Below are 24245 nucleotides of genomic sequence, written 5' to 3'. Positions count from 1 at the left end.
AGTGATCCAGATTCCTTTATAAGAATGTATATGCATAAGAATGTTCATAGCAGTGATGTCTATAATAGCCTCAAACCAGAAACAACCCACATGTCCATCAGCAGAATGGATAGACTGTTATGTATTTGTACAATGGAAATATATATAGCAACACAATTATCCCAGCTATAATGACATAGATGAATCTCAAAAACACTATTTTTGGGGGGCTGGTTACTGGGGATTAAACCCAGGGGCACTTTATCACTGAGCTATAACTTTAGACTTTTTTTTTTTAAATTTTGAGACAGGGTCTAAATTGCTGAGGCTGGGCCTCAAACTTCTTTCCTCCTGCCTCAGCCTTCTGAGTTGCCCCAGAAACTCAGATTATAGGTAAGCACCATCATGCCTGGCTCACAAACACAATTTTAATCAAAAGAAGCTATACCCAAAATAATAAACATCTACATGCAATTTTAAGAGCTAGTGAACCAAGCTACCCAGTATAGGCTTGTATATTGAGGTAGGATGAGATTACTGTAATTATCAGGATACTGCTTACCTTTCCAGGGAGGAACAGAGTTGTGATTTGGAAGGGGCACATGGGAGTGCTTCAGTGGCACCAGAAATATTCTCATTCTTGAACTATGCTGATTACCTGGGTGGTCATTACATAAGAATGATGTAAACCCCCATGTTTATGTTTTATATACTTCCTGGGTATTATACTTCAGAATAAAAAGGTGTAAAATAAGACATATTAGATTTGGAAAGGACTTCAAGAGGCCCTCAGGCTTAGGTCCACTCCACCAAGGGGATCAGATGTCTTTAATTCCATTTTCAGATGAGGCAATTGAATCTGAGAGCTTTAAAAGGCATATCACAAGCCATTCAGCAATAACCATTAGAACCAAGAATAGAGCCCAGACCTTTGCCTCCCAGTTAGTGACTCTTTCCAGCCTACTTTACGTTTCTCTGAGCCTAAACATCAGTAGTTCAGTTCTCAAAGAGCGAAGCAGCACAGTTGAGAAGAGAATTTTCCAAGCAGCCTGGATCCTTCTCCCCAGGGCCCAAGCCCCCCTGATAATCCAGAAGTTTTCGGGAACTAGGACTGGAGACTTAACTCTGAGGGCTCCAGCAGCTGCCCAGAGCTTCTGAGGCTCTTTATAGTTGTTCTTATTTCCATATTCCCTGGATGGCTCCTTCTGGACCTATGCCTGGCTGGATTTGTAGTTTTATTACCTCTTAGTCAAAAAGAGAGTTACCTAAAAGATGTAGAATATAAACTCTAAGAGGGCAGGAACCACTGGGGTTTGTTCACAGGTACTATATGTATTCCCTGTAGTTTGGCACAATGAAAAATCTCAGGCAATGTTTATTGGTCATTTATTGAGTGATTGGCTAGGAGGGCTGTTGGGCAGATGGAGGTAGAGGTGAGACAGGAATGTCTGACACTAAATATAGGTTCCATTCCTTATGCAGAGCAGTTCCACGATCAGGATTTGGCCTTTGTAAGTCACTAATGTTTCAGAGACGGAGAGATCAGAGAAGTCATACCTGAAGTGAGTCTTCAATGATAAATAGGAATTGATAAGTGGAAGAAGAATGGAGGATATTTCAGCATGGACAGTGGCAGCAATGTGGGGAAACTCTAGGCCAGCACTGGTGACAGTGATTAGTTGATCCTAGTAACCATTCCTGTGGAAGTTGATCAGGGTTTGAGCAGAGTATCTCACTGCCCTTTCTGATGTGGCATTCTGTGGAGCTTGCCATAGAGCTTCATGAAGCTTTTGGGGGCTCACTGCTCCCCCTCATCATAGCAGAGGCTCCTGCAGGGCAGGGTCATACCTCACAGAGCTCTGTCCGGACCTGTACTCAGCAGCTTTACTGAATCTCCCTTGGATGGTCAGGCCCTCTGTCGGCAGTGTTCTTCCCCTGACCATCTGGGTTTCAGATGACAGTTCACCCAGATGTCCTGGTTTGCATTTTTTTTATAGGTTGAAGTACATTATTTCGTCCTGGTTGTCCCATGGACCTAACCCTTATGCAGTTGTTCACCCACCCCCCATATTTTCAGCAACCAATGTAATTAATGTGCTGTCTAATGTGTTTTCCTGGAACTGTGATTATGCTCAAGGTATCTCAAAGCTTTTTACAGTAATTACTGTGCATGTGGAGAAAGCTATAATCTGGCCCTTGGACACTCAGATATTAAGAATCTCTCCGACTGTGTCTGCCTTCATTTGCATTTCCAAATTTTCAGGTTAGAGGGCCTTTCAGTTGATTGAATAATGGGTTAATGGAATCCTCTCACTAATTAAATCCAGATTGTCTCTTTATGAAAGTGCACACTTGACAGTCTCTATCTAGATCATTCTAATTGCATTCTGACGGTGCCATGGGGGCTGACTTGAAGAAGTGATTGTCCTAAGGGCAGAAACTGTGCAAGAGGGGGAATAGCAGGAACATCCAGAGGCTATCCAGTTTCATGTGTGGCTGCAACATGAGATTTGTGAAAGCAGGAACCTACTTTGTCTTCTTGTCCTGTGCCTAGAACAGTGGTTGCTACTGTTCCCAATGCTGGGCCTTTGATGCTCAATACTTATTGTTTGAACAAATAAATGAATGATTGCAACTGTGTTGTCATACTGACAACCTGGTGGGTAGTCTGGATAGTCACTTGGATATAGTTAGAATCCCATATTTCAAAATGTGGGACTAGATAAATTAAACCTAGAGCATGATAAGGTTTTGGACTTAGAAGAAGCTCCCATTTCTCTCCTTCTGGGTGCCCATCTCCTCAACAAAACCCTATGCCTTGCTAATAGCATCATATTTCTATGTCAATTATGCCACATATCAGAAACCCCCTTTTTTGGGTACTAGGGATTGAACTCAGAGACATTTGGCCACTGAACCACATCCACAGCCCTATTTTGTGTTTTATTTAGGGACAGGGTCTCACTGAGTTGCTTAGCACCACACTTTTGTTGAGGCTGGCTTTGAACTCTCTATCCTCCTGCCTCAGCCTCCCCAGCCACTGAGATTACAAAGGTGCACCACAGCACCTGGCAAGAAACTTCTTTTTATTATATATTTTATTGGATGAAAGGAAAAATAGGAGATATTCACAATGAAGAAAGAGCCACAGAGTAAAGATAAGTGTTCCTTTTATGCATTTCCTTTCGCATTGTAGGTTGGTTCGTTGAAATGTCTCCTAATAACAATGCTAGCTTATCTAAAACATATTGCTCCTTTAGACAAGTCTAATCTTTTTTTTTTTTTGAGATGAGGTTTTACTCTGTTGCCCAAACTAGTCTTGAACTGGCAATCCTCCCACCTCAGCCTCCCAAATCACTGGGGCTACAGGCATGTGCACCATGACAAGCTCAGGGCTAATTTTGCTATATCTCAGACTTTCTGAAGAGCCCACTCTTACTCTAGTTTCCACTTCACTGGTATGTTAGACTCCCTGAATTTTTATAAGTGTTGTCTCTTACCCTCTGGTACTTGGGTATCTTTGTCAAGGCTTCCAGAATGCTTATCCCCTCCTCTTTACCAGATTTGATTGAGTTTCATCCATATGGTTGACCAGCATGAAGTTCTGCAGAATATTTGAGATGATCAAGATCCCTTTTGTCTTGAGAGAGTAGGAGAGTCAAATCTAGCTCTGGGGTAAAACCAGTGGATGTGAACTGTTCTCTGTCCTAGATAAATGCAAACTGCTGAGGATCTGCTTTCCTAATGGAGATTAAGAAAAGCAAACTCACCAGCTCAATAGGTGCTACCAAATACCAAATGCTGTGTTGCTCTGTTCAGTAAAAACATTAAATCTGGCACAACAGCTGGAATTGGGGACTACTTCTTATTTAAATTTTTACCAATTCACCAGCTTTTGTCTGGACCAATCTGATTTTTAGTTCCTTAACAGTAGTGCTAATCTGTAGGAATCCACCCAGGATGCAGTATTATTTTCTTCTAATTTTCTATCTTAGTTTAAGGGACTTCCATTTGGCCTTTCATACTACAATAACTCCTATCTAATGGCCAGGGAAGCAGCTACTAAGAATATTTGTCTCAATTATGCAATCAAAAACTGAGAAAATGAACTTGGACTAGGAGTTCATCTAACATTTGGCCCCCAACCTAGCATCAGGACTATAATGGCATTTTGTGTCCTGTAGAACTGATGCCAGCTCAGACTCCATATCCAAGAGCCTTCAGAAGACCTGGGTATTCCCCTGTACTAGTGCATAATTGCTGTGATAAATGACTGTAGTCCCTTTGGGAGAGGAAACAGAAGTACACCTACTTCATGTACTTGATGTAGTATTACAGGGTCTTTCTTAAAAGGGGCATAGTCCCCTTTAATCAAATGCTCTAAAAACTGCTTCAGGTCTGGAAGGTGGTTGAGAGATTTTGACGTTTTTCTACTCCAGTCAACCTTCTGCTCAGCCTCTCTTGATCAGTTTTCATTGTACAAGTTAAGCTACATTTCACTGGTCATCCATTTATCTTGCCCCTAGAAACTTGATTGTTTATTAGCCATTTCTCTGGATTCCTGTGGTTTAGGGATCTCAGTTTTCTTCTGGTCTTTATGTCCATCATTATAATTATACCTATACTGCCTCTGACAGGTAAGAGCTTCCCCCTGATTGCTTTTTTAGAATTCTATCATCTCATTGACACTAGAGACCCCATTGGACATCTTTTTCCATCAACCCTCCACCAGAGAACTACCATCACTGAGCCTCTTCACTAGCATATTCCTCATGACCTTAAGGAAAGGAGTGTTTTCTGAGCCTTTCCAGGGAACACAAACAGCTGAAGAGTATTACATAATAAATCCAGTCTAACATGCTGGTCTTCTGGGGCTTTGAACCTCCTCCTCAGTATTCTGATAAGGCATCTCCACCTTACTTCCTATACAGCACCATGGTTTCAGGCTTCAAAGAGCCATTCTGTATCAGGACCCTCTTCAGGCATCCTTACCAGGCTGTCTCCAAGGCCATGGGAGTGTCTCCGTATCATTAAATCTTCTGTATTTAGTCCGGCAATCTCAGAGTTTATTCCCACCTATGTTTTCCCACCTGTGAATCGACCTGTAGCTCCTTTGGTTAATAATTGCTTTTATTCCATGGCAAGGACAATACTTTCCCACTAAAAGCCATGCTGAGACCTGACCCTATTTATTAGTCTAGAAGTAAGAAGGGGTGGCAGTGGGAAGCTGCGTTCCTAATAAGTGAGGCAGGAACAGAGCCAGCACACAGGATTAGATGGCTCCAGATTCCCCAAAGCATCTAACCAAATATCCCGATCTTACCTTCCCAGGGCCCTGGCTGTGGCATAGAAGCCTTGTTAGGGCTATGAATTTGCGTTCCTTTGTAACTCCACCACTCTTGCCATCAAATCTTGGCCTTATTTTTCACACAATTTGTCCACTAGCTGCAACAGATGAGAATCACTTTAAAATTTGCCATGCAGGCCCTGTGGCCTTTACAATGTATCCTGATCTCATAGTAGGCTGACATGAGCTTGCTATTTTTTTTTCCTTCTAAGTTACTTTGTCAGAAAACAATAGCCAATCAACTCTGCCATCCGGTAATTACCATTGCCCTCCTAACTTTCAGGTGCTAGAGCTACTGAATGAGCATTGCGTCTCCTTGTGCCTATATCTATTCTAATCCATAGGTGAGAATTGTATTAGGGATGATAAGACAGCATAACAGACAGTATTGGCATCCCATGTACCATGAATTGACATCTGGTTGTCCGATGATAGAATCTCAGAATTCCATACTAAGAATCTGCTTCCTCAGGTCACTTTGGAAACAATCTTCTTAGGATGAAAAATGGATTTCAGTGTTAGTGACTTATTTTGAAGGTGTTCCCAGATAGCAGTAGTATAAAGATAGAAAAGAGAAAGAAGGAAAGACAGGAGGACAATAGAGGTTGTATCGATGAGCTGGTTTCCACCACAGAGGCCAACCCTCTCCTCCCATTCACCACTCCAGGACCCTTCTCTTCCCAGAACTTCTGGCTTGGGCATGGTGGCACACACCGGTAATGGCAGTGGCTTAGGAGGCTGAGGCAGGAGATTATGAGTTCAAAGCCAGCTTCAGCAACTTAGCGAGATCCTATTTCAAAATAAAAATTTTAAAACGAAAGGGACTAGGAATGTGACTCAGTCCTTAGAGTGTCCCTGAGTTCAATTCCCAGTACCCAAATACATAAATAAATAATAAAATTAATTTCTGGCTTATCTCACCCATGAACCAAGTGAAAGCTCCCCAGAAGAGTCACGGGTGTTTACAGAGGGATGGCATTTGTTGGCATGGTGATGATGAATGCTGATGGGACAAGAGAATGTCACTGACAGCATGTACTACAGTAAAGAAGATAAAAAATTCTCAATTAGTGGGTCTTTGCCTTCCTGTAATCCCAGCTACCTGAAATGCTGGGGCAGGAGCATCTCAAAGTTTGAGGCCACATAGCAACTTAGTGAAACCTTGTATCAAAACAAAAAATAAAAAGGACTGGGGTTGTAGCTCAGTGGTAAAGTGCCCTTGGGTCCAATCTCCAGTATCAAAAGAAAACGAAACAATCTCCACCTCCACTTCTACCACCCCATACAAAGGAGATGTTGAGGAAATTTATCATTCTTGGAGAAAAAAAAATTGTCCTTTAAGAATTTCTGGCTATATGGGCTGGGGTTGTAGCTCAGTGGTAGAGTATTTGTCTAGCATGAGTGAGGAACTGCATTCAATTCTCAGCACCACATATAAATAAATAAAATAAAGGTCCATCAACAACTAAAAAAATTGTTTTTTAAAAAAGACTATCTGGCTATAGAACTAAATAAAATTCTTTTCTTTATATATAACCCAGACTCAGGTATTTTGTTATAGCAATGGAAAACTGACTAATATACTAAATGTTTATTTTGAAGTCAATTCTTAGTTTGTCTCAATATCTCTTCACTAAATGCAACAGAGGACCAGGGAGGGATTTTAGTACCTGGCATGTTTGCTGCTATAATTTATACTCCTTGAAGGACTAGAAACCCTAAGAAATTAATATAAAATTTTTCCTAGGCCAGTGATACTCATGGAATGATGCTTAGCATAAGCACATGAAGAAGTAAAAAATTCTTCATAAAACTTAAAATAACTGACAGAAGAGGGATGATTTTTGATAAGGGCAAATGATGAACCATTAAAGTGATACTTAGAAGCAGGGCTAGGGGGAGAAAGAAAAGAGGAGTTGCTTAATGGGTATAGAGTTTTAGTTTTGCAAGATGGAAGAGTTCTGGAGATCTGTTCAGTGACAATGTGAATATCCTTAACGTTACTATAGAGTACACTTAAAAATGGTTAAGATAGTAAATTTTGAGTTATTTTTTCTTTACTATACTAAAAAAAAGATGCTTAACAAAAAAAATTTAATGGCAAGGAGAAAGCTTATGATAGAATGCTAGAAAAAGAGGGGGGACATACGACTGTATAAAATATCACTTGTGAAAAAAATGTATATGCCTACAAGGGAAGGAAGAGGTTTAAGAAAATATACTATACTAATACTACACTTTCAGGCTTTTTTTTTTGGTACCAGGGACTGAACCCAGGAGTGCTTTCCTACTGAGCCACATCACCAGCCTTTTTAAAATATTTTATACAGAGACAAGTTCTCTCTGAGTTACTTAAGGCCTCGATAAGTTGCTGAGACTGGCTTTGAACTCTCAATCCTCCTGCCTCATCAGCCTCATCAGCCATCAAGCAGTTGGGATTATAGGTGTATACCACCGTACTGGCCTCAAGTATTATCTCTATAATGACTTACTAGAGAAGTTTCTCTGATTGCATAAAGAACCAGAAACCAAGGAGGTGCAGTGTGAACAGGTACTTGGTGTTGTTTTGTTGCAACTACCATTTCCCATTGATGATTGTTGTTCTCTTCCGTTTAGGGAGAGTAAGAGGGAAAGAATGCCAAGTGGTTTCTAGAGGGAGGGAGGAAAGCGAGAGAGAGAGAGAGAGAGAGAGAGAGAGAGAATTTGGGAGAGAGAATTTGACAGAATTATGTGAGGTTAAGCTGGTGCAGTGGCACACACCTGTAATCCCAGCTATTTGGGAAGCTGAGGCAGGAAGATTGCAAGTTAAAGACCAGCAACTCAGTGAGATCTTAAAAAAGTGCTGGGGATGTAGCACGATGGTATGATACCCTTTGGTTCAACCACCACTACTGGGAAAAAAAAAGAATTATGGGTGGTCAACTATTTTTTATAAATCTATTTTAGTAATGTGCCACTTAGGATGCTTTTAGTTGTAAGAAATGGAAAATTCAATTTGAACTGGCTTGGAAAATAGAGTACTACCTCAAATAACTGCAAAGGGTTCAGGGATGATTTGGTTTAGGGGTTTGCCATCAGGAACCCGTTTCCTTTCCTCTTTATTCCATGGCTTCAGCTTTACTCTAAGGTTGGTTCTCTGCATGGTGTCAGAATGGCCACAGAAGTTCCAGTCTGTGCATTCACATATCATCATACCATGCTGCCCTGGATCCAGGGTCCTTCTCTTGGCAGCTCTTTCAAAAGTAAAGGAAATGTCTTTCTCATAAGCCACAGACAATTGATGCTGGAGTCTCCTTGGCCATGTTGTGTCACATCTCCATCTCTGAACCATTATTCTGAGTAATCTTAGTCCAAACCGGACCCTCAAAGCAGATGGTCTACAACGGGGAGAGGTAGACACCTGGAAAAAAATTCTGGATATTATTAGGAAGAAGAGAAAAGGAAATGAATATTGACTAAGAAGCTAACAAGTAATTGTATTTAAGTATATTATAAAATTTTAGAATAAACATGTATTTCTTTGAGAGATTTAGAAGCCATAAATGTAATAATGCTCCTTTATGCTCATAATAATATTCTTCATATGCAGAAAAAGTAACAAACTGCTTTTACTAGCCTCTTACATAGTAATGTATAGAATAAGGTCAGCATTCTGAAATCAACTTTGAGCTGATGATACAATTAGGGCTGATACTAAAAATATTTAATGAGTAATATGACACTGTTATCAATCAATCTGAGGGAGGAACACAAACAATGGTGAAGATGGTCACTGGCCATTACACTTTGTTAGTGACCTGAGCCACAATTGCAGTCATTTTCATTTAACAGTCATTATCAGCTACAAATATCATGTACATTTTCTACTTTACCTTCAGCCACTCACAAACTCACTATCACCTAGTCCATCACCATGCCAGGACATAAGGATCCCTACCACCAGCATGTACCTTCAAGGGAGATCATAAGGGTCACTGTCAAACACCAACAGAGGTGCAGTTTAAAGAGAGCAAAACTAAAATACCTCCCTGGTCCTCTGTTGCATTTTGTGAAGAGATATTGAGACATACTAAGAATTGACTTTAAAATAAACATTTAGTATATTAGTCAGTTTTCCATTGCTATAACAAAATACCTGAGTCTGGGTTATATATAAAGAAAAGAATTTTATTTAGCTCACAGTTTTGAAGGCTGAAAGTCTAAGATGGGTGATCTCCTTTGTTGGGCCTCTGGTGAAAGCCCCCTTGCCTGTGTCACATCATGGCAATGGTATCATGGCTGAAGAGCTTGTCAGAGGGAGAGGTCACATGGCAAGAAAGTAAGCCAGTGATCAGGTGCATTCTTTCACAACAAATCACCTTCTCAAGAACTAACTGGGGTTCCATGAGGAATACCTTAATCCCTTCCCAGAACTGTGCCCACAATGACCTAACCATGTCCCACTAGACCTCACCTCTTAAAGATTCCATCACCTCAATATCACCACCCAGAGGTTGAAGCCTCCAACATCTGAGTCTTTGGGGGTGGGGGAAACCCATATCTAGACTACAGTACAGAAGTCAAGAAAATGAAATGTCTAGCTCAGGACTTGGAACATAGTAGGGAGTTAATCAGTGATAAGTATCTTTTATTACCATCTCAAGAGATTGGTTAAAAAAAAAAAAACTGAGACAACCAAGGGTCTTACAAATGTCCTTACAGGACCATTAGCTCTCTGATTTCTGAAGTAAGGACATAGTCACTGACCTCTTCATGATTTCACCCCAGTTCTGGTATTGAACCATCCATTCATCTACACTGCCCCCGTCTCTATAAATATAACAGGCTGACAGTCACCAGTGCTGGCAACAGCTCTTTCTGAGCTGGAATTTCTGACAGCTCAACTTCCACAAGCTGTTCACGAGTTATTTCAAGGGACATTTTGCTGTCAATCACATACCCCTAAGTGGACTGCACAGGCCTACTTAGTGCCCAGGATCATGAGAGGGGTGGGAACAACATTTGCTTCTTGGAAATTAGCATACTGGTTCATGACCCATAAGAGGAAGCCGAAAAAAGGGATACGATGTTCTAAACAAAGAAGGGAAACTCTTCTTCCCAAGAACCCCGTATATGTCACATGCCGTGCTACCTGGGCTGAATCCTTAGGAGAAGTCTGGCAGGCAGGTGACAGATTCTCATCGTAGGGCTCAAAGACATTAACTAAGTGACCCCACCTGCTAAGAGGAGGGGCTGTTTCAAGCGGAGGTCTCTTTAATGACCAAGTTCTTATTTCTCAGAAGTAGCACTATTGAAATTTTGTCCAGAATGATTTTTCATTGAATGATGTTTAGCAGTTTGGTCCCTGAGAATTGAAGATCTACAGCAGGCCTGGGTCACTGAACAACTAAAATCGCCTCCACAAATTTTCAACCCTTCCTTTGTAGAGGGTGTGATGGCATGACCCAGGCAGAGAACCACTTAGATGGATGGACAATAAACCTATCTGTAATAGATAGAGCAACATTTCATTTCCCGTCAGGATTCTGATAAAGAGTAAGAGGAGAAAAGGAGCTTTGTAGCTGTAACCATGAGTGACGTCACCTAGCATGGAAATGCATTTGTGAATCTGAGGATGCTCACTCCTCCCCAGCATTAACCGCGCTCCTCTATGCGTAGCATGTGCCCACCAGTGGATGTGCGTGTGTGTGACGAGTGCCCTTGAGTAGTCACTTGGGACCCCAACTTCTCTCTCTTCCACCACATCCAACGAGCCTCTTCAGTCCTGTTGATTTCCCTCCTAAATATACCTCACACCCACTTCTGCTTTTCATTCCCACTACACTGTTCTACATCAAACCTCTTCATCTCTCATCCAGACCACGGCTTGTCCCTGCTTGCGACATTACCAATTCCTTCTCCACACTGCTCCCAGCATGATCTTTCTGAAAGACAAATCAGACCCAATCACCCACTAGCTTAAAATTCCTAGGTCACTGCCATTGCGTTTAGCAGTTTTAGAAGCAGAACCCTATATCTAAATGAATCTTCAAACAGAAATGTACTATGTAAAGCACATAAATGCAGAACTCTCTGTTGAATCATGTAGACTTCTTAGCAAAGTCTTTCATCATCTGTCCCTGCCTACCTTCACAGCACCATTTCTTAACTCTACAGAAGCAGCTTGATTTGGGGCCAAGTTTGATGGTTCTAGAACCAAACTGCCTGTGTTCAAATCCTTTGTCACTTACTAGCTGTGCAAACTTCGTTATGCTGCTTTACCTCTCTGTACCCTGGATTCCTTAATGATAAAATGGGGCTACAGTACTTCGTGGAGGTTATTTTGAAGAGTAGATTCATTCATATTTGTGAAGCACCCCAAACAATTCCTGGCACATCATAAGCACTCAGTAAATGTTCATGCTTATGGCTTTCCTTATGCCTTACCTTGAATTGCCCTGAAATATTAGACTAATCAACCCTCCAGTACCTTGTACACTACATATGTAGGCATGCAGGGCTTAGCTTCAAGATCTGGAGTAATAAAACTACTAGAAAGCAAGGAGCCTTATTGTAGGGAAACATGTGGACTGAATCTTAATCAAAAAGCTGTTCAGGGCCAGGCACAGTGGTGTACTCCTGTAATCCCAGTGACTGGGGAGGCTGAAGCAGGAGGATTATAAATTCAAGGCCAGCCTCAGAAATTTAGCAAGACTATCTCAAAATAAAAAATTTTTAAAAAGGGCTGGGGATGTAGCTCAATGGTTAAGCACCCCTGGGTTCAATTCTTGGTATCAAAAATAAAAAGAAGATAGAAAAGAAAAAAAATATTATTCGGGGCCCAAGGGGACTCTAGGCACCAGGCACTCTAACCACATCCCTTTTTCTATCTGAGTGCTGGTTTCATTATCCTCCTACTCTAACTAGACACTCCAATTTGCATTCTCTAAATTATTTTTATTTTTTAAATTGAGGATTGAACCCAGGAAAGTCTACCACTGAGGCTCATCTGCAGTTCTATTTATTTATTTTTAAGATAGGCTCTCGCTAAGTTGCTGAGGCAGGCCTCAAACTTGTGATCCTCCTGCCTCAGTCTTCCAACTTATTGAGGATTACAGGTGTGCGCCACCAAAGCAGCACATTCTCTGAATTCTTGAGGGATACTGTCTGATTGGCTAGATCCTAATTGGGTAATTTGGTGACTGGCTACTTCACAGAACACTATATAATGATGAGGAGAACATCTCTATAGCCATCATTCTTCCAAGGATGGCTTTGCTTCTCTTCCCTGGGCCGGTGTTATGGCTGAGATAGTTGCAGTTAAAAGAAGCAAGGTGACCGACCATGTTTATAGCATAACATCCCACAGTCACCATCTGCAATGATCTACTTCCTACTTCTCTGCCTGGCAAACTTACCTGCCAAGCCTCAGCTCAAGGACCCCATTCCTCAGTCTCTCTTTCCTGATTCTCCCAGACAGAATCAGGCACTATTTTTAATACTGTACCTGGGGTACCACTTCCTACGCAGGACGACTACAATAGGCTATGTCTGGTCTATTTTCTTTCTTTCTTTCTTTCTTTCTTTTTTTTTTTTTTAGTACTAGGATTGCCCCCAGGGCCTTGTGCATGTTAGACAAAGATTCTACCTCTGAGCTACATCCCCAGCCTGGAGGTCCTGTCTTATTAACATGTGTATTTCTGTCTGTCTTTTCATAAGAGTTCCTGAGTATCTCTAAGCACCTGGCACAAACTGGTGCTTAACAAAAAGGATGAATGAAATCTAGTCATAGATGCAAAAGAAGGTTGATTTCAGTCCACATTTGTTTTCTTGCTAAATGTGTATCTTGTCTTCGGAACTAAGACGAGTTCACATTGCAACAGAATTTGGGAGGAGTTTATTTATTTATTCATTTTTTAGTATCGGAAATTGAACCCAGGAGTGCTTAACCACTGAAACACATCCCCATTCCCTTTTTAAAATATTTTATTTAGAGACAGGGTCTTGTTGAGCGTTTCTAAGTGCCTCCCGAAGTTGCTGAGACTGGCTTTGAACTCCTGCCTTAACCTCCCAAGTTGCTGGAATTACAGGCGTGTGCCACTGTGCCTGGCTGGAGTTGATTTTTGTGTGTGACATTTTCAGACCCTTCCCTACCCCCTGGAGGCACAATTGCCTCTCCTGTGTCTGCTTCCTTTGCTCCCTCCCATTGCAATGTCTTTGAAGGTACCTCATACCTACCCTCTGGTCCACCCGGCCAACCACTGTTCACCCTTAAGTAGTTCCTCAGATGCTGGCTTCTCCAGGAACACCTCCACCTCCCCAGACTAGATACTTCATTGCTCCTACTCCGTGTTAAGTTTGAATAGTCTGCTTTCATTTAGTTCATCATATAGAATGATGAGTCATTTCCTTACATATTTGTCTCTTTGCCTAGAAGGAACTTGTTGAACCGAAGGAGAGGGACTTACTCATTTCTCTATCTCCCATACCTCTAAGACAGTCCTTGGAATGGAGCAGGTGCTCAGTATGTTTGTTGAATGAATGAATGAATATAGGTTATTTATTCCAAACCAGTAGAAAAATCCTTAAATGCTTTCACTTAGTCTTTTAAACATAATTTTCTTGCCACAAACCTTTCCCATTTTTTTGCTGATTGAAGCTACTTATTTTCCCCTTTCACAGTTTTTGCAATTTTTCAGAGCATATTTCAACTGAATAATGGAAGTGAATCCAAAAATACTCACTAATGTGCCAACTGTAGACAACTGAGACCTTCTGAAAACTTTTCAAAGTGGTTTTTGTATGATTGCTTTGCCCAAATAAGGTCCTAGTACTCACATTTGGATGACATGTGAAATTTCTCTGGTTTCTTTATGATTATTTCCCTTCTCTACCTTTCTTCCATTTCTAGGTATATTCTGACAAATGTACATTTTTCAGAATGCCAAAATGTCTCTTCAAGAAGCATTTTTGAATGCAAAGGAATGTTTCTTCTAGATGCTTGTTAGCTCAAAAACAAAACTTCCCCACATAATACTTGAAAATAAATTTCAGGTATATTAAAGACCCAAGGTAAAACCAACATGTAAGATCATAAAAAAAGGAAAATAATAAATATCATTATATACCTCCACAGGCCCAGCATGGTAGCACACCCTGTAACCCAGTGGCTCTTAAAGCTGAGGCAGGAGGATTGCAAGTTCAGAGCTAGACTTAGCAACTTAGCGAGGCCCTAAACAACTTAGCGAGACCCTGTCTCCACAAAAAGAGCTGAGGATGTGGCTCAGTGGTTGAGTGCCCCTGTATTCAATCCCCAGTGCCAAAAATAAATAAATAAATAACAAAACTCCACACACAAAAAAGGATTTCTTAGACAAGACACAAAAAATTATACTAAAAAACTCAAACAATAAAAGAAAAAAAATTAATTTGATTACGTTAAAAATTAACAAGCCCTAAGTATCATAGGAGAAATTAGAAAACAAGTAAAACACTGGGATAAAACATTTGCAAAGTATTTAACAGATAATGGAATAGTACCTAGTATATCTGAAAAACTGCTGTAAATCAATAAGAAAAAGATGAAAGCAAAAGAAAATGTACAGAGGATATGAATAAGCAATTCACATAAGGGGAAAATAAGATGAGCAATAAACATATAAAAATACTTAATTTTGATAATGATCAAGGGAATGCACATCAAAAATAATGAACACTTGCTTTGGCAGAGCACATATACTAAAATTGGAATGATACAGAGAAGATTAGTATGGCCCCTGCTCAATGACACACAAATTCGTGAAGCATTCCTATTTTTCAAAATGAATCCCAATTTCACTTACAACCATAATGCACTAATAAAAACATGGTATTAGCTCATTATAAATGCTTAGAACAGAATCTGGTATGCTATAAGCATTCAAATAAATATTGTTATTTTAAAATAATAAAATGAGGTTATGTTATTGGCAAAGTATAAAATCAGACCATATCAACACTAAAGAGAATATAAAGAAATGGGAATTTTCAACATTGAGGACAATATGTAAGTTAGCACTATTTACATGGGAAAGTAACCTGTCAATTTCAAATGAAATTGAAAATGCACACATTATGTGACTAAAGAGTTCTACTTTCAGATTTGCACCACAGAGAATACTCACACATGGATGGTCACAGGCACAGTGTAAAAGAATAAAGTAGGATTTTTTAGCAGGATTTTTTTGTAATAATGAAATATTCTGGAATTTTTGTCTTAGCTTAAATTCCCTCTAAAAGCATAAATCAATACTGAGTCCAGGGCTGGGATTGTGGCTCAGTGGTAGAGTGCTTGCCTAGCACGTGTGAGGCACTGGGTTCAATCTCTAGCACAACAACAACAACAACAACAACAAACTCTAAATAAACAAAAGAAAGGTATAAAAAAGTTTTTTTAAAAAGATCTAGTCCAGGGGTTCCTTGGTCCCCATTGACATTTGGTGGCAGGACCCCTGTAGATAACAAAATCCACAGATGCTCAAGTTTCTTGCGTAAAATGGTCTAATACTTGGGTTTAGCCTACACAATCTTCCCATATAGTTAGTTTAAATCACTTCTAAATTACTTATAATAGCTAAATGTAAATTCTATGTAAATAAATAGTTGTGATACTACGTTGTTTAGGGAGAAAGGATAAGAAGAAAAAAGTCTGTACATGTTCAGTACAGATGCAACTTTTAAAAATCTATTTTCAATCTCTGGTTAATTGAATCCACAGATGAGGAACCCAGGAAAATAGACAGCCAACTACCGTTAATTTGAAAGTGATCTCATGAAACAGAGGTGGGAGGACTGGGAAGAGTGAAAGAGGAAAAAAGGAAAGCCAATCCAAGGATATGTACAGAATGGGCCACATTCAAGCCACATTCGTTTGTTTGTTTGTTTGTTTGTTTGTTTGGTACTAGGGATTGAACCCAGGGGTGCTTAACCACTGAGCCACATCTTCAGCTTTCTTTCTTTCTTTATTTTTTTTTTTCTTTTTGAGACAGGGTCTTGCAAAGTTGCTTAGGGCCTCGATAAATTGTTTTTATTTTTTTAATTTTTATTTGTTCTTTTTAGTTATACATGACAATATAGGGTATTTTGACATACTATACATATATGGTATATAACTTCCCATTCTTGTGGTTTTACATGATGTGGAGTTACACTGTTCATATATTCATATATAAACATAAATGTTCGATTCATTCTATTGTCTTTCCCATTCCCATTCCCCCTACCTCCTCCCCATTTCCCCTGCCCCAATCTGGTGAAACTCCTCTCCTTCTCCCCTCCACCCAGCCTATTGTGAGCCAGCATCTGAATATCAGAATATCAGAGAGAACAATATACATTTTTGGGATTGGCTTATTTCACTCATTTCACTTAGATTCAAAGTCTCCAGTTCCATCCATTTACCAGCAAATGCCATAATTTCATTCTTCTTTATGGCTGAGTAATATTTCATTGTGTGTATATATACCACTTATATTAATCCATTCATCTGTTGAAGGGCACCTAGGTTGGTTCCATATTTAGCAATTGTGAATTGAACTGCTATGAACATTAATGTGGCCATGTCACTATAGTATGCTGGTTTTAAGACCTTTCGGTATAAACTGAGGAGTGGGATAACTGGATCAAATGGTGGTTCCACTCCAGGTTTTCTGAGGAATCTCTATACTTCTTTCCATAGTGGTTGCACCAATTTGCAGTCCTACAGCAATATATGAGTGTACCTTTCCCCCACATCCTCACCACCATTTACTTACTTGCATCTGTGATAATTGCTATTCTGACTGGAGTGAGATGAAATCTCAGTGTAGTTTTAATTTGCATTTCTCTAATTACTAGTGATGTCGAACACTTTTCATATATTTGTTGACCATTCATATTTCTTCTTCTGTGCAGTGCTTGCTCAGTTCCTTTGCGCATTTGTTGGCTGGGTATTTGTTTTTGGGGGGAGGTACTGGAGATTGAAATCAAGGGCACTCAGCCACTGAGCCACATCCCAGCCCTATTTTGTATTTTATTTAGAGACAGGTCTCACTCAGTTGCTTAGTTCCTCACTTTTGCTGAGGCTGGCTTTGAACTCATGATCCTCCTGCTTCAGGTTCCCAAACTGATGGGATTACAGGTGTGCGCCACCATGCCCAACTTGTTTGTTTTTTGATTTTAAGTTTTTTGAGTTCTTTATGTATCCTGGAGATTAACGCTCTGAGATGCAGGTGGCAAAGATTTTTCTCCCATTATGTAGACTTTCTCTTCATGTTCTTGATTGTTTCATTTACTGAGAAGAAGCTTTTTGTTTGACACCACCCCATTTATTGATTCCTTTACATATATATAGATTCTTTTACATATATATAGATAGATATAGATTCTTTTACATATATATATATATAGATAGATATAGATTCTTTTACATATATATAGATTCTTTTACATATATAGATTTTTTTACATATATAGATTGTTATATATATATATACATTCATATATATATATATATATATATATATATATATATTTAGTTGTAGATGGACACAATAGACACAATACCTTTATTTTATTTATTTATTTTTACGTGGTTCTGAGGATAGAACCCAGTGCCCACATGTCCTAGGCAAGCACTCTACCACTGAGCCACAAACCCAGCCTGCATTTACTGATTCTTGATTTTACTTCTGGCACTTTAGGAGTCTTGTTGAGGAATTCAGTTCCTAAGCTGACATGATGGATGTTTGGGGCTTCACTAAATTGTTTAGGCTGGTTTTGAATTTGTGTTTCTCCTGCTTCAGCCTCTCTAGCTGCTGGGATTTTTAGGCAACTCTTGTGGGTTTTGATCCCACTAGAGATTCCTTTGGGAACCACATGGATGCACCATAGAATTATTTGCCCCAGGAACAAAAAAATGAAAACGTTTATCCATGGGCTTCTAGCTTCTATTGGCCAAAGACTGAGTACCTCATAGGAATTTAACTCCCTCAAATTTTCATGACCTACATAGATCAGAAGGGCTTAGCAGGATCTCACTGGAACTTTAGGATCATTGTTTTCTTTTATGTGCTTTATTTCTTTGGCTTTTGGTTCTACTTCTAGGAGAAAACCCCAACTTTATTTCCCAACTGTTCTCTTTGATTTACATTTGACCAATATATATATATTTTTAATTTTCTTTGAGCACTCCTTTTCCTCTAATTGCTTCTTTTTTTTCTTCACAGCAACCTGTTCTTGTTTTATAGATGTACAGTTTCTCATTTCTTACTGAAGATTTTAATTATCTATTTCTTCTCCTATGTTATCTGTGTTCACTTGTGTGATTTATCCTTTTTCTTGCTCCTTTTTTTATAGTGGAGATTTTTTTTATCTTATATCTAATATCTATTGTTGTTTTTTAATTAAAAATGAGGCACTTGAAAAGCTGGAGATATACAACACATTGGGCTTTAAAAAGTTTTGCTTTAGGTTTTCAAGAAGTTTGATTCTCCTCTGAGTGGTCTCCAATGTCACATAAATGGGAGTTATATCATTTCTTTCTGCAAATATGCTCTGCCTTGGGAGAGGTGCCCTGTGGCTAGGGTTTTACCCTCACATTTTGAAAGGGTGTTCTGTTTATAAACTTTCAATTAACCCATCTGTTTTCAGCCTCTCACCCCACTCCTGCCCTCTGGAGATAGAGCCATCTCTGCTGACATTTTGGCTTTTTTCCAGGGTTCCTCCTTCCCCCTGAATGCTCTAGGCTGCAGCTTCCTCTGCTCTTCTTTATCAGTTACCTTTCCTCATATAGTTCTTAAAAATAAATACTTTAGACCTTTATTTTATTTACTTATTTTTATATACTGCTGAAGTATAACATCATAAAGAAACATACAATTCTATGCAGTTGCTCGTCATTTGCAAAAGCTATATTCTGTAAAATCACCACGAACACTGAATGAGTGATGGCTGAACCATGGCTCCAGGCAAAAAATAGGATCAGGCTCCTACAGGCCTCTGGTCACATTATCATCAACCAAGCCACACATGACCTTGTTTTATGGGCTTCTGTTTAATGACACCACGCTTAGTATCTATGTGGTTGATTCATTAACATCAAACTTACTGCCAGCATCACTGTAACTTCTGCCTGAATAAGACTTCACTGTCACACGCTTTCCTCTGTAGGCACATCACAGTCTTGTACGTCAGACCACACTTCAGCACTGTGATCGGTGTCCATTTTAAACAATGGAATCGTTTACACACACACACACACACACATACACACACAAAGGCAAGAAACAAGCAAATAATCCCTTCCTCCCCGCAAACAACACAGTGCTACATAGACTGTGAAAAAGACATGGGTTGACAATATGAGAGCTGAAACAAACGGGCAGAGCGTCATTTTATCTGACCTCAGCTGGGAACATGTGTGATGACTCAAATGTTTCTCCTCACTGTCTACGTCTACAGATGGCTACAAAGCTCACTAAGTATTGGTTTGTGTTTACAAATAAATATTAATGAGTAGGTAAATTTGCCAATGCACAATCAGTGGATGATGAGTAGTGATTATACATAAAATAAGACTTTTTGCAAAGATAGGGTGCCGGGTAACAAGGACACAAGTCAAGAAATATAACATCTCCAAAATCTCCTTGGGCTCTCTTCTGAGTATAACCTCCATCCTTTTTTTTTTTTCACAGTACAGCATTGGAAATGTGTGTTATGCACTCATGTGTGTTTGGTTTCTTCTTTTTTTTTTTTTTTAGAATTTTTAATATTTATTTTTTAGTTCTCGGCTGACACAACATCTTTGTTGGTATGTGGTGCTGAGGATCGAACCCAGGCCGCACGCATGCCAGGCGAGCGCGCTACCGCTTGAGCCACATCCCCAGCCCTGGTTTCTTTTTTCAATGTTATGTTATTTACTATGTAGTTAAAGTTCATACTAGTATTGGTTGTTTTAAAGCCTTTCTGTTCGTCTGTTATTTATAATTAATTTGTGAGAAATGAGTTTGTACTCCTATTTTGCTTCTGATGCTAATCTTTCCTGGAACTGTATTTCCTCCCATTTTGGACTTTTGAATTCCAGAGTCATTTTAAGTGGGAAGCTTTCTATATTTTTCCATCTTTCTTTACTTTCTATTAGTGGAGTAGTGCACTCCAGCCTCCCCTACGTGCTCCAGACCCCATCCAGAGCTAAGTTCTATAAGCTGTTTCAGAATACCTCTTCTGCTGCCATGCTGGGGACAGTCAGTCCCAGGCCCTGTAGGAGGTTTGGCTCAGCTTCTGCTCATACCATTATCAGCATGTCTCGTTCAGCCCCTGTGTTCCTGGAAATAACTACACCGAGCAGTAGGGTGGCAGCCTAAAAGGGGTATCCACTCCAGCTCCTTGGCTTCCTGCCGAGGGCCTGATTCTATTCCACGTCTGGTATGGAGCTCTTTGTTTCCTGTTTTTCTGCCAGAACCTAGAATGACCCTGGATTCCTTTTTGCACACAACTGTGGATTTCTAGTTCCAGAGATACTTGCCCTGTCTTTGATCCCAGTTTTCTCCTTTGGGTTGTTTATATATATATATATATATTTGACCTGTCATTGCTATGTATCTGGAGAGAAGTTATAGAAGAGAGAAATTAACTATATAATGCTGCCTCAAAGTCTGTATTGCTTTGTTTCATCAGAGAATAACAAAGCCACTTTTATCCTGAAATAAATAAAGTGATATTCAAGAATCTCCACCTATGTGGAAACAATCCAAATGTCCATCAACTGAGAAATGGATAAATGTGATGTGGTATATATATTCAATGGAATACTAGTCATCCATTAAAAAGAATGGATACTTATTCACCCTATAACATGAGTGAACCTTAAAAATATCATGCTGGGGGTGGAGGGCTGGGTTTGTGGCTCAGTGGCAGAGTGCTTGCCTGGCATGTGTGAGGCACTGGGTTCTCTTCTCAACACTGCATATAAATAAATAAAATAAAGGTCCATTGACAACTAAAAAAAAAAAATATGCTGGGCTGGGGGTGTAGCTCACTATAGAGTGCTTCACACTTGCCTAGCATGTGTGAAGCCCTGGTTCCAGCACTGGCACTGCAATCATCAACAAGAAAACATTATTCTAAGTAAAAGAAGCCAAATGTAGAAGGCCATATATTGTATAATTCCACTTATATGAAATATTCAGAATAGGTAAATTCATAGGAACAGAAAGAAAATTGGTGGTTTCCGACAGCTGGAGAGAGGGAATTAATGGAACTGACTGCTGATGGACAATGGGTGATGGAAACATTCTGTAACTAGATAGTGGAGATGATTGGACCATATTATCAGTGTAGTGAGTATACATCGCAATTTTACACTTTAGGAGAGTTAAAATAATGAATTTTGCATTATGATGAATTTTACCACAAGAAATAAAAGAGATTATCTACCCTTTTGTATACCTTCCTAACTGTTCATTTGAGTTTATCACTCTTCATTTGCACCAACACAATCCTGGTTCTTATCTTTATTGAGCATCTTTCATATTATGCTAGGAATTATTTTCTTTGTGTATGTTCCTCTATCAACCCAGAAGCATTTTCAAGAAAAGACCTGCAACCTATTCAGTCCAAGAAATCTTTGCTGAATAAATGAATCAACAATTTAGTCAAACTGACATGACCACTCCAAAACAAAACAAAACAAAAAGTCATTCTTCCTCTGGGTCTCTCAGTTTGTCCTTAGAATTATCTCTTGGGGAAAGGATTTTCATTCTGAAACATGGTGATGCCCTCAGAGGCAAAGCTTTAAGTTGAGGAAACAGTGTAAGCATCCCCAACTATTCCCAAAGGTCCCAAGTTCACACAGTTCTAACCTAACATCAGCTAGAGGTATAGTCGCAATGGCTTCAGGCTAAATTATTCAAAGGGTTCCCAGCAACTAAACTCAAAATGCTTTTGCTGAGTCACTCTCCAGCACAAAGTCTTTTCTTTACGATCTTTCATCTGTCCTCTGAGGGGTAAATTGCAAATTTCGCAGCCTCACTGTATAGAGGTGGGCTAAATGATTTCTCTAGGGTCAGGCAATAAACTATGTAATAAAGGATGCATCAAATTAGAAAAGATTTCTAGGGGGTCCACATTCCTGTATTGACCATGTAATTATAATTGCCAGGGTTAGACATTCCACACTACCAGATTAAGGTTTTGAGACATAAAATTTTCTCCTTTAACTTTAGCATCAAAGCATGAAGATATAAAGATGGGAAAGGGTTATTAACTATTTCCCCGTGTTAGTCCTTTATGCATGTAAAGTGATTTTTAAATCACCCCTTTTCTCTCTTTTGCAGTCCTTTCACTGAAAGAAAAAAAATTGGGAACCTACCCTGTGCCAGGAACTTGAGATCGCAACATAAATCAAATACAGTTCCTCTCTTCAAGGTGTGAGTTCCTAGTCTTTCTGTAGGATTTACTTCTGATGCCAACCCATCTTTGTAAAATGTGCTCCCAAATTTACCATCTGGCAAAAAATATTTACTAGCTTATTATTCTCTGTGCTTCTAATAAATGGGAAAAGTCAGCATTAATCTCTTTTTCATGTTGTGCCAATGAACAGCAGCCTGTGGACAAGTTGGGATTTTCTGTATTGCATAGAAATCCTTTCAATTACCTGCAATGGAGCAGCTGTTTTTTGTATGTGAAAGATACACAATAGAAACAAAAATAATTGCTTTCTAGCGTGAGTATAAGATCCATGGGAACACCCCTCTATACACAGCATCCCCAGGTCTGACAGCTCATCTGGCTTCACTGATGCAATCAGGAAAACCCCTCAGTCCCCCATAGTGCTCTGCAGTTCTCAACCACTCTGTGTGCTATTGCTGAGGGACACAGGAGGAAGAGCGAAGGTGCGGATTCCTCTGTCATTCTGTCACCTAGGGGATCCAAGGAAACAAGAGCCATCATTTTGTTTACTGACTCAATAGCCTAGGGATGGCTAGGGTCCCTAGTTTGCTTTGAAAGAGACATGCTAGGGTTTCAAAACCAGTTCTGCAGTGTCTTCCTGAAATGATGCTGATTATCACCTTCAAAATAGAGTTACACAGTAAAAGGATTTTGGACAAAAAAAAAAAATTAGGGAAGTAAATACTTTTTTTTTTCTTTAAACTTCAGGGGCCAGTTTTTTTTTCCCCCTATCTGGTAACAGATGTTTTAGCTCAGAGTCACCTGTCATTTATTAGTTTGGACCACAAATGTTGTTCTGTTACTGCTTATCAGCAAGGCATAGTAGGGTCTTCTTTGGATGTGAGAATGACTTCTCCTCTGAATGCCTTTTGCACCAGGAGCTTGCATGTAACTATATTAATCTAAATCTTCCGGGGCAAGGACTGCTGGTCTTGCTTTTTACCATCTTAGTTTATGCTTCCCCAGAAGCAGATCCTGGAAGAAGGATTCAAGTGCAAGTAATTCATTTAAGAGGTGATCAAAAGAAAACTGATAGGGGAGAGAAGCAAAGAAGGTAAGTTAGGAAACAAATTAACAAACCTTCCCCCCAAACCCCTACCATGTGGAGCTTAATCCCCCTGGGGTATTCTGGAAAACAGGATATAACAGAAACCTCAGGGTTACTCCACTTGAGGAGTGAGGAAACTGAGATATTTATATGCCAATTTCCATCAGTAGTTGGCTGAAGCCTGATCCTATGACACAGTAAGTGACTATCCATATGGAAAGTATTGAATATCTGTCCTTACTTCATTTCACACAAACAATTAAAAGCAAGAAGGAACATATGCCTAGATGTAAAAGTTCAAAACATGAAGTTTCTAGAAGAAAACTTTCAAAGAATATGTGTACAACTTTAGAGTCAGTAAGATTCTTTTAGTCAGAATGTAACATGCACACACACACACCAAAAAAACAAAACAAAAAAAAAAAA

At 39.5% G+C, this 24245-nt stretch overlaps 1 protein-coding gene, 1 non-coding gene and 1 pseudogene across 3 annotated transcripts in view; all 3 read left to right on the top strand.

Moving 5' to 3' along the window:
* Window positions 1–24245, top strand: part of Rec114 (REC114 meiotic recombination protein) — a 176344-nt gene that overhangs the window by 41083 nt on the left and 111016 nt on the right. The window contains exons 2-3 of one of the 2 annotated variants that reach the window (XM_005316773.5): window positions 22657–22747; window positions 23738–23825. The gene's annotated coding sequence lies outside the window, so the exon portion shown is untranslated. The remainder of the gene's footprint in view (window positions 1–22656; window positions 22748–23737; window positions 23826–24245) is intronic. The other variant, XM_078049317.1, reaches the window with a different exon arrangement.
* LOC120887116 (small nucleolar RNA U3) lies at window positions 7794–7973 on the top strand (annotated as a pseudogene).
* LOC120886953 (U6 spliceosomal RNA) lies at window positions 15022–15123 on the top strand. Its single transcript, XR_005730138.1, has one exon. It is a non-coding gene; the product is annotated as a U6 spliceosomal RNA (small nuclear RNA).

Source organism: Ictidomys tridecemlineatus, chromosome 5 (genome assembly GCF_052094955.1).
Source record: "Ictidomys tridecemlineatus isolate mIctTri1 chromosome 5, mIctTri1.hap1, whole genome shotgun sequence".
Taxonomy (NCBI): Eukaryota; Metazoa; Chordata; class Mammalia; order Rodentia; family Sciuridae; genus Ictidomys; species Ictidomys tridecemlineatus.
This window is presented reverse-complemented; position numbering and strand designations above follow the sequence as displayed.